The 13,032-nt window shown below is 42.5% G+C and overlaps 1 long non-coding RNA gene across 1 annotated transcript; it reads right to left on the reverse strand.

Moving 5' to 3' along the window:
- Window positions 1-822: 822 nt before the first annotated feature.
- On the reverse strand, window positions 823-12,707 carry LOC137083449 (uncharacterized). The gene is made up of 4 exons (XR_010906504.1): window positions 12,344-12,707; window positions 12,213-12,262; window positions 1,821-1,925; window positions 823-936 (listed from the first exon to the last, which is right to left on the reverse strand). It is a non-coding gene; the product is annotated as an uncharacterized lncRNA (long non-coding RNA).
- Window positions 12,708-13,032: the final 325 nt, after the last annotated feature.

Here is a 13,032-nt window from a genome sequence, read left to right on the forward strand (position 1 = left end):
GTAAAAAACGAATTAAAAAAGATATGTATAATTGCAGAGAATTGTAGAGCGCTCTTATTAACAATGAATGGAAGTCAATGGAGACATATGACTAGTAAAAATTAATTTGTAGAGCTCTCTAATTGTAATTGTCACTAGTAAAAATGCAATTACGACGAGTAATGTAATTAAAGCTAATACGGCTTGCCATACATCACTCCATCTGCACACGCTAATGTCACGCGTGTCGTTTAACACGCAAGTCCGAGAGTAAGAGTTGCATTGAATATTTCAAAGCCTTTGTTGTCGTTTTTTTTCTTAACCCATCAAATGTTGTGTACAGTTACGTTTGATGTGACTTGTTTCGTATCTGGGCATTGCAATGTTTATAATATTTACACATATATCTTAATGTTGAGAATATTTGCTGCTTTATGTGATTTCTAATGTTGGAAGCGGTGGTGAAAGAACGACTTGCTTGACTTTCGAGAGCTTTCCTCCTGTTTTTCTGCATCATTCCACCTTCATCAGGTGCCATCTTTATCCTCGTCCTCACTCTTTCAGCGCAACGATAGCTTATTAAAGTTTTTATTCAGAGTTTGGCCGGTTAGTCGAGTCTCAAATGCTTCCATAACAACTGCTTTTGATACCCAAAGTGTGAGAAAACTGTAAAGATCTGTATTTTTAAAGAATGTATAATGTGAAGATTTTCTCATATGCTTGTTTTTTATAAAGTATTATGGCAAAGTAATAACTTTTTGAATCAAAAAGCAATACAATACCAGTAAAACCCTGTGTGATTTGTTCCATTATTTCCTGTTTCAGAAAGAAATCCCTTCATCCTGACACTTTCACATCCAGACTTTATTTGTATAACACACACACACACACACACGCTCTTGTGGGAAGCGCTCAGTTATCTGGTCCTCCACAGGGTTCGTCCACAAGGCCTTTGTCCTGCCAAAACAACAGAGGTGGACAGTAACTAAACACATTTACTCGAGTCCTGTACTGAAGTTCACTGTTTGAGTATCTGTGCTTTACTGGAGTATTATTCTTTCTGTAATCTTCTGACTTTAACTTCACTCCATCTGAAAGACAAATATCGTCCTCTTTACTCCACTACATTTCTATCAAGGTCCTCGAAGTGGAAAGTCGTTTCTGTCGCAGCTTTGAAAGTCAGTGATGATTTTTTTCTTCTTTAAAAGGTGTTTGGGTTTTTGCAGAAAGCCTTTCAGGAATCACTCTTGTAGAGTCTCGTGAAGTTCAATGATTTCACAGCATTTATTAAACACTGATTTATAGTTTAGAGCAAAATGGAAGAAGACGGATGTCCAAATGCTCATTTAGTGGAGGATTCACATAAACAAAGTTGATTCTGTCTTCAGTGAAGGTGAACAGTGTGAGAATATCAGATGTGTATCAGTGTATTGGATCCGTGCATTCGGCCTTAAAGTGACAGCAGCTTTATAAAGAGCTTTGTAACTTTTCTACAAGTATTTAAATGAGTTTAAGTTAGTCGTCTGCTAGTGTGTCAGATGGAGCGTCACTGACTGGCTTAAACCATGATGGCATAATGTGCATTTATACAACTATAATACAGTAATGCCGCGACATGAAGGAAATTTACTTTTGATACTCAAGTACTTTTGAAAACGAATACTTCTGTACTTTTACTCAAGTAAAAATCAGATTTTACAACTTTCACTTGTAACGGAGTAATATTTGACCAGCAGTACTTTTACTCAAGTAATGAAGTGGTGTACTTTGTCCACCTCTGAAAAACAAGCACTTGAGTCATGCGAGTGTGAGAAAGCGGCCCGAACGAGTGTGAAACCTACAGCGATGATCCTCTGGATGTCCAGCAGGTCATTCATGATCATATTGCAGAGCCAGATCTGCTCCTTACGGTCGGAAATCCTGGCATCAAGAGCCTCCAAATGCGTCTGCTTAAAACACACGCAAGGATTATTGAACTAACAAACACACACACACAAGGAATATTGAACTAAACGCGCGCGCTAGGGTTACTGAACTAAACGCGCGCGCTAGGGTTACTGAACTAAACGCGCGCGCAAGGGTTACTGAACTAAACGCGCGCGCTAGGGTTACTGAACTAAACGCGCGCGCTAGGGTTACTGAACTAAACGCGCGCGCTAGGGTTACTGAACTAAACGCGCGCGCTAGGGTTACTGAACTAAACGCGCGCGCTAGGGTTACTGAACTAAACGCGCGCGCTAGGGTTACTGAACTAAACGCGCGCGCTAGGGTTACTGAACTAAACGCGCGCGCTAGGGTTACTGAACTAAACGCGCGCGCTAGGGTTACTGAACTAAACGCGCGCTAGGGTTACTGAACTAAACGCGCGCGCTAGGGTTACTGAAACTAAAAGCGCGCGCTAGGGTTACTGAAACTAAACGCCCGCGCTAGGGTTACTGAAACTAAACGCGCGCGCTAGGGTTACTGAAACTAAACGCGCGCGCTAGGGTTACTGAAACTAAACGCGCGCGCTAGGGTTACTGAAACTAAACGCGCGCGCTAGGGTTACTGAAACTAAACGCGCGCGCTAGGGTTACTGAAACTAAACGCGCGCGCTAGGGTTACTGAAACTAAACGCGCGCGCTAGGGTTACTGAACTAAACGCGCGCGCTAGGATTACTGAACTAAACGCGCGCGCTAGGGTTACTGAACTAAACGCGCGCGCTAGGGTTACTGAACTAAACGCGCGCGCTAGGGTTACTGAACTAAACGCGCGCGCTAGGGTTACTGAACTAAACGCGCGCGCTAGGGTTACTGAACTAAACGCGCGCGCTAGGGTTACTGAACTAAACGCGCGCGCTAGGGTTACTGAACTAAACGCGCGCGCTAGGGTTACTGAACTAAACGCGCGCGCTAGGGTTACTGAACTAAACGCGCGCGATAGGGTTACTGAACTAAACGCGCCGCTAGGGTTACTGAACTAAGCACGCGTGAGGATCACTGAACTAAACGCGCGCTAGGATTATTAACATAAACACGAGCGAGAATTATTGAACTAAACACACACGTGCGAGGATTACTGAACTAAACACGTGCTACGATTATTTACATAAACACGCGTGAGAATTATTGAACTAAACACGCACGAGGATTACTGAACTAAACACGCGTGAGGGTTACTGAACTAAACACGCGTGATGATTATTGAACTAAACACACGTGAGGATTACTGAACTAAACACACGTGAGGATTACTGAACTAAACACACGTGAGGATTACTGAACTAAACACGCGTGAGGGTTACTGAACTAAACACGCGTGAGGGTTACTGAACTAAACACGCGTGAGGATTACTGAACTAAACACACGTGAGGATTACTGAACTAAACACACGTGAGGATTACTGAACTAAACACACGTGAGGATTACTGAACTAAACACACGTGAGGATTACTGAACTAAACACACGTGAGGATTACTGAACTAAACGCGCGCTAGGATTATTAACATAAACACGAGCAAGAATTATTGAACTAAACACACACGTGCGAGGATTACTGAACTAAACACGTGCTACGATTATTTACATAAACACTCGTGAGAATTATTGAACTAAACACGCACGAGGATTACTGAACTAAACACACGCGAGGATTACTGAACTAAACACACGCGTGAGGATTACTGAACTAAACACACGCGTGCTGATTATTGAACTAAACACACGTGAGGATTACTGAACTAAACACACGCGTGAGGATTATTGAACTAAACACACGTGAGGATTACTGAACTAAACACGCGTGTGAGGATTACTGAACTAAACACGCGTGAGGATTACTGAACTAAACACACGCGTGAGGATTACTGAACTAAACACACGTGAGGATTACTGAACTAAACACACGTGAGGATTACTGAACTAAACACACGTGAGGATTACTGAACTAAACACACGCGTGATGATTATTGAACACACGTGAGGGTTACTGAACTAAACACACATGAGGATTACTGAACTAAACACGCGCGAGGATTACTGAACTAAACAATCGCGTGAGGATTACTGAACTAAACACCCGTGATGATTATTGAACTAAACACCCGCGTGAGGATTACTGAACTAAACACGCGTGATGATTACTGAACTAAACACACGCGTGAGGATTACTGAACTAAACAGGCGCGAGGATTACTGAACTAAACACGCGCGAGGATTACTGAACTAAACACGCGCGAGGATTACTGAACTAAACACGCGTGAGGATTACTGAACTAAACACGCGTGAGGATTACTGAACTAAACACGCGTGAGGATTACTGAACTAAACACGCGTGAGGATTACTGAACTAAACACGCGTGAGGATTACTGAACTAAACACACGCGTGAGGATAACTGAACTAAACACACGCGTGAGGATTACTGAACTAAACACACGCGTGAGGATTACTGAACTAAACACACGCGTGAGGATTACTGAACTAAACACACGCGTGAGGATTACTGAACTAAACACGCGTGAGGATTACTGAACTAAACACGCGTGAGGATTACTGAACTAAACACGCGTGAGGATTACTGAACTGAACACGTACGTGTGGATTACTGAACTAAACACGCGTGAGGATTACTGAACTAAACACACGTGAGGATTACTGAACTAAACACACGTGAGGATTACTGAACTAAACACACGTGAGGATTACTGAACTAAACACGCGTGAGGATTACTGAACTAAACACACGTGTGAGGATTACTGAACTAAACACACGTGAGGATTACTGAACTAAACACGCGTGAGGATTACTGAACTAAACACGCGTGAGGATTACTGAACTAAACACGCGTGAGGATTACTGAACTAAACACGCGTGAGGATTACTGAACTAAACACACGCGTGAGGATTACTGAACTAAACACGCGTGAGGATTACTGAACTAAACACGCGTGAGGATTACTGAACTGAACACGCGTGAGGATTACTGAACTGAACACGTACGTGTGGATTACTGAACTAAACACGCGTGAGGATTACTGAACTAAACACACGTGAGGATTACTGAACTAAACACGCGTGAGGATTACTGAACTAAACACACGTGTGAGGATTACTGAACTAAACACACGTGAGGATTACTGAACTAAACACGCGTGAGGATTACTGAACTAAACACGCGTGAGGATTACTGAACTAAACACGCGTGAGGATTACTGAACTAAACACGCGTGAGGATTACTGAACTAAACACACGCGTGAGGATTACTGAACTAAACACGCGTGAGGATTACTGAACTAAACACGCGTGAGGATTACTGAACTAAACACGCGTGAGGATTACTGAACTGAACACGTACGTGTGGATTACTGAACTAAACACGCGTGAGGATTACTGAACTAAACACGCGTGAGGATTACTGAACTAAACACGCGCGTGAGGATTACTGAACTAAACACGAGTGAGGATTATTGAACTAAACACACGCGTGATGATTATTGAACACACGTGAGGATTACTGAACTAAACACGCGTGAGGATTACTGAACTAAACACGCGTGAGGATTACTGAACTAAACACGCGTGAGGATTACTGAACTAAACACGCGTGAGGATTACTGAACTAAACACGTGTGAGGATTATTGAACTAAACACGTGTGAGGATTATTGAACTAAACACACGCGTGATGATTATTGAACTAAACACACGCGTGATGATTATTGAACACACGTGAGGATTACTGAACTAAACACGCGTGAGGATAACTGAACTAAACACGCGTGAGGATTACTTAACTAAACGCGTGAGGATTACTGAACTAAACACGTGTGAGGATTATTGAACTAAACACGCGTGAGGATTACTGAACTGAACACGCGTGAGGATTACTGAACTGAACACGCGTGAGGATTACTGAACTGAACACGCGTGAGGGTTACTGAACTGAACACGCGTGAGGGTTACTGAACTAAACACACGCGTGAGGATTACTGAACTGAACACACGCGTGAGGATTACTGAACTGAACACACGCGTGAGGATTACTGAACTAAACACACGTGAGGATTACTGAACTAAACACGCGTGAGGATTACTGAACTAAACACGTGTGAGGATTATTGAACTAAACACGCGTGATGATTATTGAACAAACGTGAGGATTACTGAACTAAACACGCGTGAGGATTACTGAACTAAACACGTGTGAGGATTATTGAACTAAACACGCGTGATGATTATTGAACACACGTGAGGATTACTGAACTAAACACGCGTGAGGATTACTGAACTAAACACGCGTGAGGATTACTGAACTAAACACGCGTGAGGATTACTGAACTAAACACGCGTGAGGATTACTGAACTAAACACGCATGAGGATTATTGAACTAAACACGCCTGAGGATTACTGAACTAAACACGCGTGAGGATTATTGAACTAAACACACGCGTGATGATTATTGAACACACGTGTACTAAACACACGCGTGATGATTATTGAACACACGTGAGGATTACTGAACTAAACACGCGTGAGGGTTACTGAACTAAACACGCGTGAGGATTACTGAACTAAACACGCGTGAGGATTACTGAACTAAACACGCGTGAGGATTACTGAACTAAACACGCGTGAGGATTACTGAACTAAACACACGTGAGGATTACTGAACTGAACACACGCGTGAGGATTACTGAACTGAACACGCGTGAGGATTACTGAACTGAACACGCGTGAGGATTACTGAACTGAACACGCGTGAGGATTACTGAACTGAACACGCGTGAGGATTACTGAACTGAACACGCGTGAGGATTACTGAACTGAACACGCGTGAGGATTACTGAACTGAACACGCGTGAGGATTACTGAACTGAACACGCGTGAGGATTACTGAACTGAACACGCGTGAGGATTACTGAACTGAACACGCGTGAGGATTATTGAACTAAACACACGCGTGATGATTATTGAACACACGTGAGGATTACTGAACTAAACACGCGTGAGGGTTACTGAACTAAACACGCGTGAGGATTACTGAACTAAACACGCGTGAGGATTACTGAACTAAACACACGCGTGATGATTACTGAACTAAACACACGCGTGAGGATTACTAAACTAAACTAAAGGCATGAGGATTACTGAATTAAACACACGCGTGATGATTATTGAACACACGTGAGGATTACTGAACTAAACACGCGTGAGGATTACTGAACTAAACACGCGTGAGGATTACTGAACTAAACACGCGTGAGGATTACTGAACTAAACACGCGTGAGGATTACTGAACTAAACACGTGTGAGGATTACTGAACTAAACACGCGTGAGGATTACTGAACTAAACACACGTGAGGATTACTGAACTAAACACACGCGTGAGGATTACTGAACTAAACACACGCGTGAGGATTACTGAACTAAACACACGCGTGAGGATTACTGAACTAAACACGCGTGAGGATTACTGAACTAAACACGCGTGAGGATTACTGAACTAAACACGCGTGAGGATTACTGAACTAAACACGTGTGAGGATTACTGAACTAAACACGCGTGAGGATTATTGAACACACGTGAGGATTACTGAACTAAACACGCGTGAGGATTACTGAACTAAACACGTGTGAGGATTCTTGAACTAAACACACGCGTGATGATTATTGAACACACGTGAGGATTACTGAACTAAACACGTGTGAGGATTACTGAACTAAACACGCGTGAGGATTACTGAACTAAACACGCGTGAGGATTACTGAACTAAACACGCGTGAGGATTACTGAACTAAACACGCGTGAGGATTACTGAACTAAACACACGCGTGATGATTATTGAACACACGTGAGGATTACTGAACTAAACACGTGTGAGGATTACTGAACTAAACACGTGTGAGGATTACTGAACTAAACACGCCTGAGGATTACTGAACTAAACACGTGTGAGGATTATTGAATTAAACACTCGTGAGGATTACTGAACTAAACACACGTGAGGATTACTGAACTAAACACACGCGTGAGGATTACTGAACTAAACACACGCGTGAGGATTACTGAACTGAACACGCGTGAGGATTACTGAACTAAACACGTGTGAGGATTACTGAACTAAACACGCGTGAGGATTACTGAACTAAACACGCGTGAGGATTACTGAACTAAACACACGTGAGGATGACTGAACTAAACACACGCGTGATGATTATTGAACACACGTGAGGGTTACGGAACTAAACACACATGAGGATTACTGAACTAAACACGCGCGAGGATTACTGAACTAAACACGCGTGAGGATTACTGAACTAAACACGCGTGAGGATTACTGAACTAAACACGTGTGAGGATTACTGAACTAAACACGCGTGAGGATTACTGAACTAAACACGCGTGAGGATTACTGAACTAAACACACGTGAGGATTACTGAACTAAACACACGCGTGAGGATTACTGAACTAAACACACGCGTGAGGATTACTGAACTAAACACACGCGTGAGGATTACTGAACTAAACACACGCGTGAGGATTACTGAACTAAACACACGCGTGAGGATTATTGAACACACGTGAGGGTTACTGAACTAAACACGCGTGAGGATTACTGAACTAAACACGCGTGAGGATTACTGAACTAAACACACGCGTGAGGATTACTGAACTAAACACACGCGTGATGATTATTGAACACACGTGAGGATTAATGAACTAAACACGCGTGAGGGTTACTGAACTAAACACACGCGTGAGGATTACTGAACTAAACACGCGTGAGGATTACTGAACTAAACACACGCGTGATGATTATTGAACACACGTGAGGATTACTGAACTAAACACGCGTGAGGATTACTGAACTAAACACACGCGTGAGGATTACTGAACTAAACACGCGTGAGGATTACTGAACTAAACACGTGTGATGATTATTGAACACACGTGAGGATTACTGAACTAAACACGCGTGAGGATTACTGAACTAAACACGCGTGAGGATTACTGAACTAAACACGCGTGAGGATTACTGAACTAAACACGTGAGGATTATTGAACACACGTGAGGATTATTGAACACACGTGAGGATTACTGAACTAAACACGCGTGAGGATTACTGAACTAAACACGTGTGAGGATTATTGAACTAAACACACGCGTGATGATTATTGAACACACGTGAGGTTTACTGAACTAAACACACGCATGTGGATTACTGAACTAAACACGTGTGAGGATTATTGAACACACGTGAGGATTATTGAACTAAACACGCGTGAGGATTACTGAACTAAACACGCGTGAGGATTACTGAACTAAACACGCGTGAGGATTACTGAACTAAACACGCGTGAGGATTACTGAACTAAACACGCGTGAGGATTACTGAACTAAACACGCGTGAGGATTACTGAACTAAACACGCGCGTGAGGATTACTGAACTAAACACGCGCGTGAGGATTACTGAACTAAACACGCGCGTGAGGATTACTGAACTAAACACACGCGTGAGGATTATTGAACACACGTGAGGGTTACTGAACTAAACACGCGTGAGGATTACTGAACTAAACACGCGTGAGGATTACTGAACTAAACACACGCGTGAGGATTACTGAACTAAACACACGCGTGATGATTATTGAACACACGTGAGGATTAATGAACTAAACACGCGTGAGGGTTACTGAACTAAACACACGCGTGAGGATTACTGAACTAAACACGCGTGAGGATTACTGAACTAAACACACGCGTGATGATTATTGAACACACGTGAGGATTACTGAACTAAACACGCGTGAGGATTAATGAACTAAACACACGCGTGAGGATTACTGAACTAAACACGCGTGATGATTATTGAACACACGTGAGGATTACTGAACTAAACACGCGTGAGGATTACTGAACTAAACACGCGTGAGGATAACTGAACTAAACACGTGAGGATTATTGAACACACGTGAGGATTACTGAACTAAACACGCGTGAGGATTACTGAACTAAACACGTGTGAGGATTATTGAACTAAACACACGCGTGATGATTATTGAACACACGTGAGGATTACTGAACTAAACACACGCATGTGGATTACTGAACTAAACACGTGTGAGGATTATTGAACCCACGTGAGGATTATTGAACTAAACACGCGTGAGGATTACTGAACTAAACACGCGTGAGGATTACTGAACTAAACACGCGTGAGGATTACTGAACTAAACACGCGTGAGGATTACTGAACTAAACACGCGTGAGGATTACTGAACTAAACACGCGTGAGGATTACTGAACTAAACACGCGTGAGGATTACTGAACTAAACACGCGCGTGAGGATTACTGAACTAAACACGCGCGTGAGGATTACTGAACTAAACACGCGCGTGAGGATTACTGAACTAAACACACGCGTGAGGATTACTGAACTAAACACACGCTTGAGGATTACTGAACTAAACACACGCGTGAGGATTACTGAACTAAACACACGCGTGAGGATTACTGAACTAAACACACGCGTGAGGATTACTGAACTAAACACACGCGTGAGGATTACTGAACTAAACACACGCGTGAGGATTACTGAACTAAACACACGCGTGAGGATTACTGAACTAAACACACGCGTGAGGATTACTGAACTAAACACACGCGTGAGGATTACTGAACTAAACACGCGTGAGGATTACTGAACTAAACACGCGTGAGGATTACTGAACTAAACACGCGTGAGGATTACTGAACTAAACACGCGTGAGGATTACTGAACTAAACACGCGTGAGGATTACTGAACTAAACACGCGTGAGGATTACTGAACTAAACACGCGTGATGATTACTGAACTAAACACGCGTGAGGATTACTGAACTAAACACACGCGTGAGGATTACTGAACTAAACACACGCGTGATGATTACTGAACTAAACACGCGTGAGGATTACTGAACTAAACACACGCGTGAGGATTACTGAACTAAACACACGCGTGAGGATTACTGAACTAAACACACGCGTGAGGATTACTGAACTAAACACACGCGTGAGGATTACTGAACTAAACACGCGTGAGGATTACTGAACTAAACACACGCGTGAGGATTACTGAACTAAACACACGTGAGGATTACTGAACTAAACACACGCGTGAGGATTACTGAACTAAACACACGCGTGAGGATTACTGAACTAAACACGCGTGAGGATTACTGAACTAAACACACGCGTGAGGATTACTGAACTAAACACACGCGTGAGGATTACTGAACTAAACACGCGTGAGGATTACTGAACTAAACACACGCGTGAGGATTACTGAACTAAACACACGCGTGAGGATTACTGAACTAAACACACGCGTGAGGATTACTGAACTAAACACACGCGTGAGGATTACTGAACTAAACACACGTGAGGATTACTGAACTAAACACACGCGTGAGGATTACTGAACTAAACACACGCGTGAGGATTACTGAACTAAACACGCGTGAGGATTACTGAACTAAACACACGCGTGAGGATTACTGAACTAAACACACGCGTGAGGATTACTGAACTAAACACACGCGTGAGGATTACTGAACTAAACACACGCGTGAGGATTACTGAACTAAACACACGCGTGAGGATTACTGAACTAAACACACGCGTGAGGATTACTGAACTAAACACACGTGAGGATTACTGAACTAAACACACGCGTGAGGATTACTGAACTAAACACACGTGAGGATTACTGAACTAAACACACGCGTGAGGATTACTGAACTAAACACACGCGTGAGGATTACTGAACTAAACACACGCGTGAGGATTACTGAACTAAACACACGCGTGAGGATTACTGAACTAAACACACGCGTGAGGATTACTGAACTAAACACACGCGTGAGGATTACTGAACTAAACACACGCGTGAGGATTACTGAACTAAACACACGCGTGAGGATTACTGAACTAAACACACGCGTGAGGATTACTGAACTAAACACACGTGAGGATTACAGAACTAAACACACGCGTGAGGATTACTGAACTACACACGCGTGTGGATTACTGAACTAAACACACGTGAGGATTACTGAACTAAACACACGTGGGTACTGGACTAAACACACGTGAGGATTACTGGACTAAACACACGTGAGGATTACTGGACTAAACACACGTGATGATTATTGAACTAAACACACACGTGAGGATTATTAACATGAACACATGCAGTTCACCTCATGTGCAGGAAGATCTGTTTCCTGGGCATTCGTGTCTTCAGGTTTTTCTGAAGCAAGGACAATGATTAGAAATATTAAACTGTAGTGTTTTTTGTTTTGTTTTTTTTAAATGTATGACAATATCTTACCTGCAAAAGATGCCATTTTTAGTTTTGGTTCTAAATCCTGATGTGGCCGGTCTTAATTATATAAATTATTCATTAGTCATAATTAATTACAACAGCAAACCGATTAAATGCATTAGTCTTAATATGAGTCACCTGGCACTCAATTTGTTGCTCTTGCGAGACTATGCTGCTTTCAGATGCTATCGGAAATTTCATAATTCCCATTTACAAAGTCATTGCATTGACGTGACCCTGCAAACGACATGGCTTCACGCTGGAACTTCCTGGACAAGGTGTTTTTTTTTAATGCAGATGGTAAAATCAAATAAACTGCTCACAGTAAATGTAATTTGGTGGCTCTTTTACATAACTAATTAACTAGACAATATACTTGATGAAGGTTATATGTTTTGGGATCCGGTTGTTAATTGCAATAAGCGGAATGGTGAAAAAGACCAAAACAGATGGTTACAGGACCTTTAGGCCTCAGGTTGATGTTTGGAAAGTTATTTTGGTGTTTGATCATAATGGAGAAGATATGAATTCAATACATATCACGAAAGCAATACAGAAGGAAATAGGCCAGATTAATCACGGGCGTTTCATTGGGAATGCGATACTGATCGAAATTGTATCTCATTGGGTGCGTACATGCACACCAAGCTGATAACTCAACAACAAAAAATCATCTTATTGAAATAATCATTTTT

The sequence above is a fragment of the Pseudorasbora parva genome, chromosome 7, assembly GCF_024679245.1.
Source record: "Pseudorasbora parva isolate DD20220531a chromosome 7, ASM2467924v1, whole genome shotgun sequence".
Lineage (NCBI taxonomy): Eukaryota > Metazoa > Chordata > Actinopteri > Cypriniformes > Gobionidae > Pseudorasbora > Pseudorasbora parva.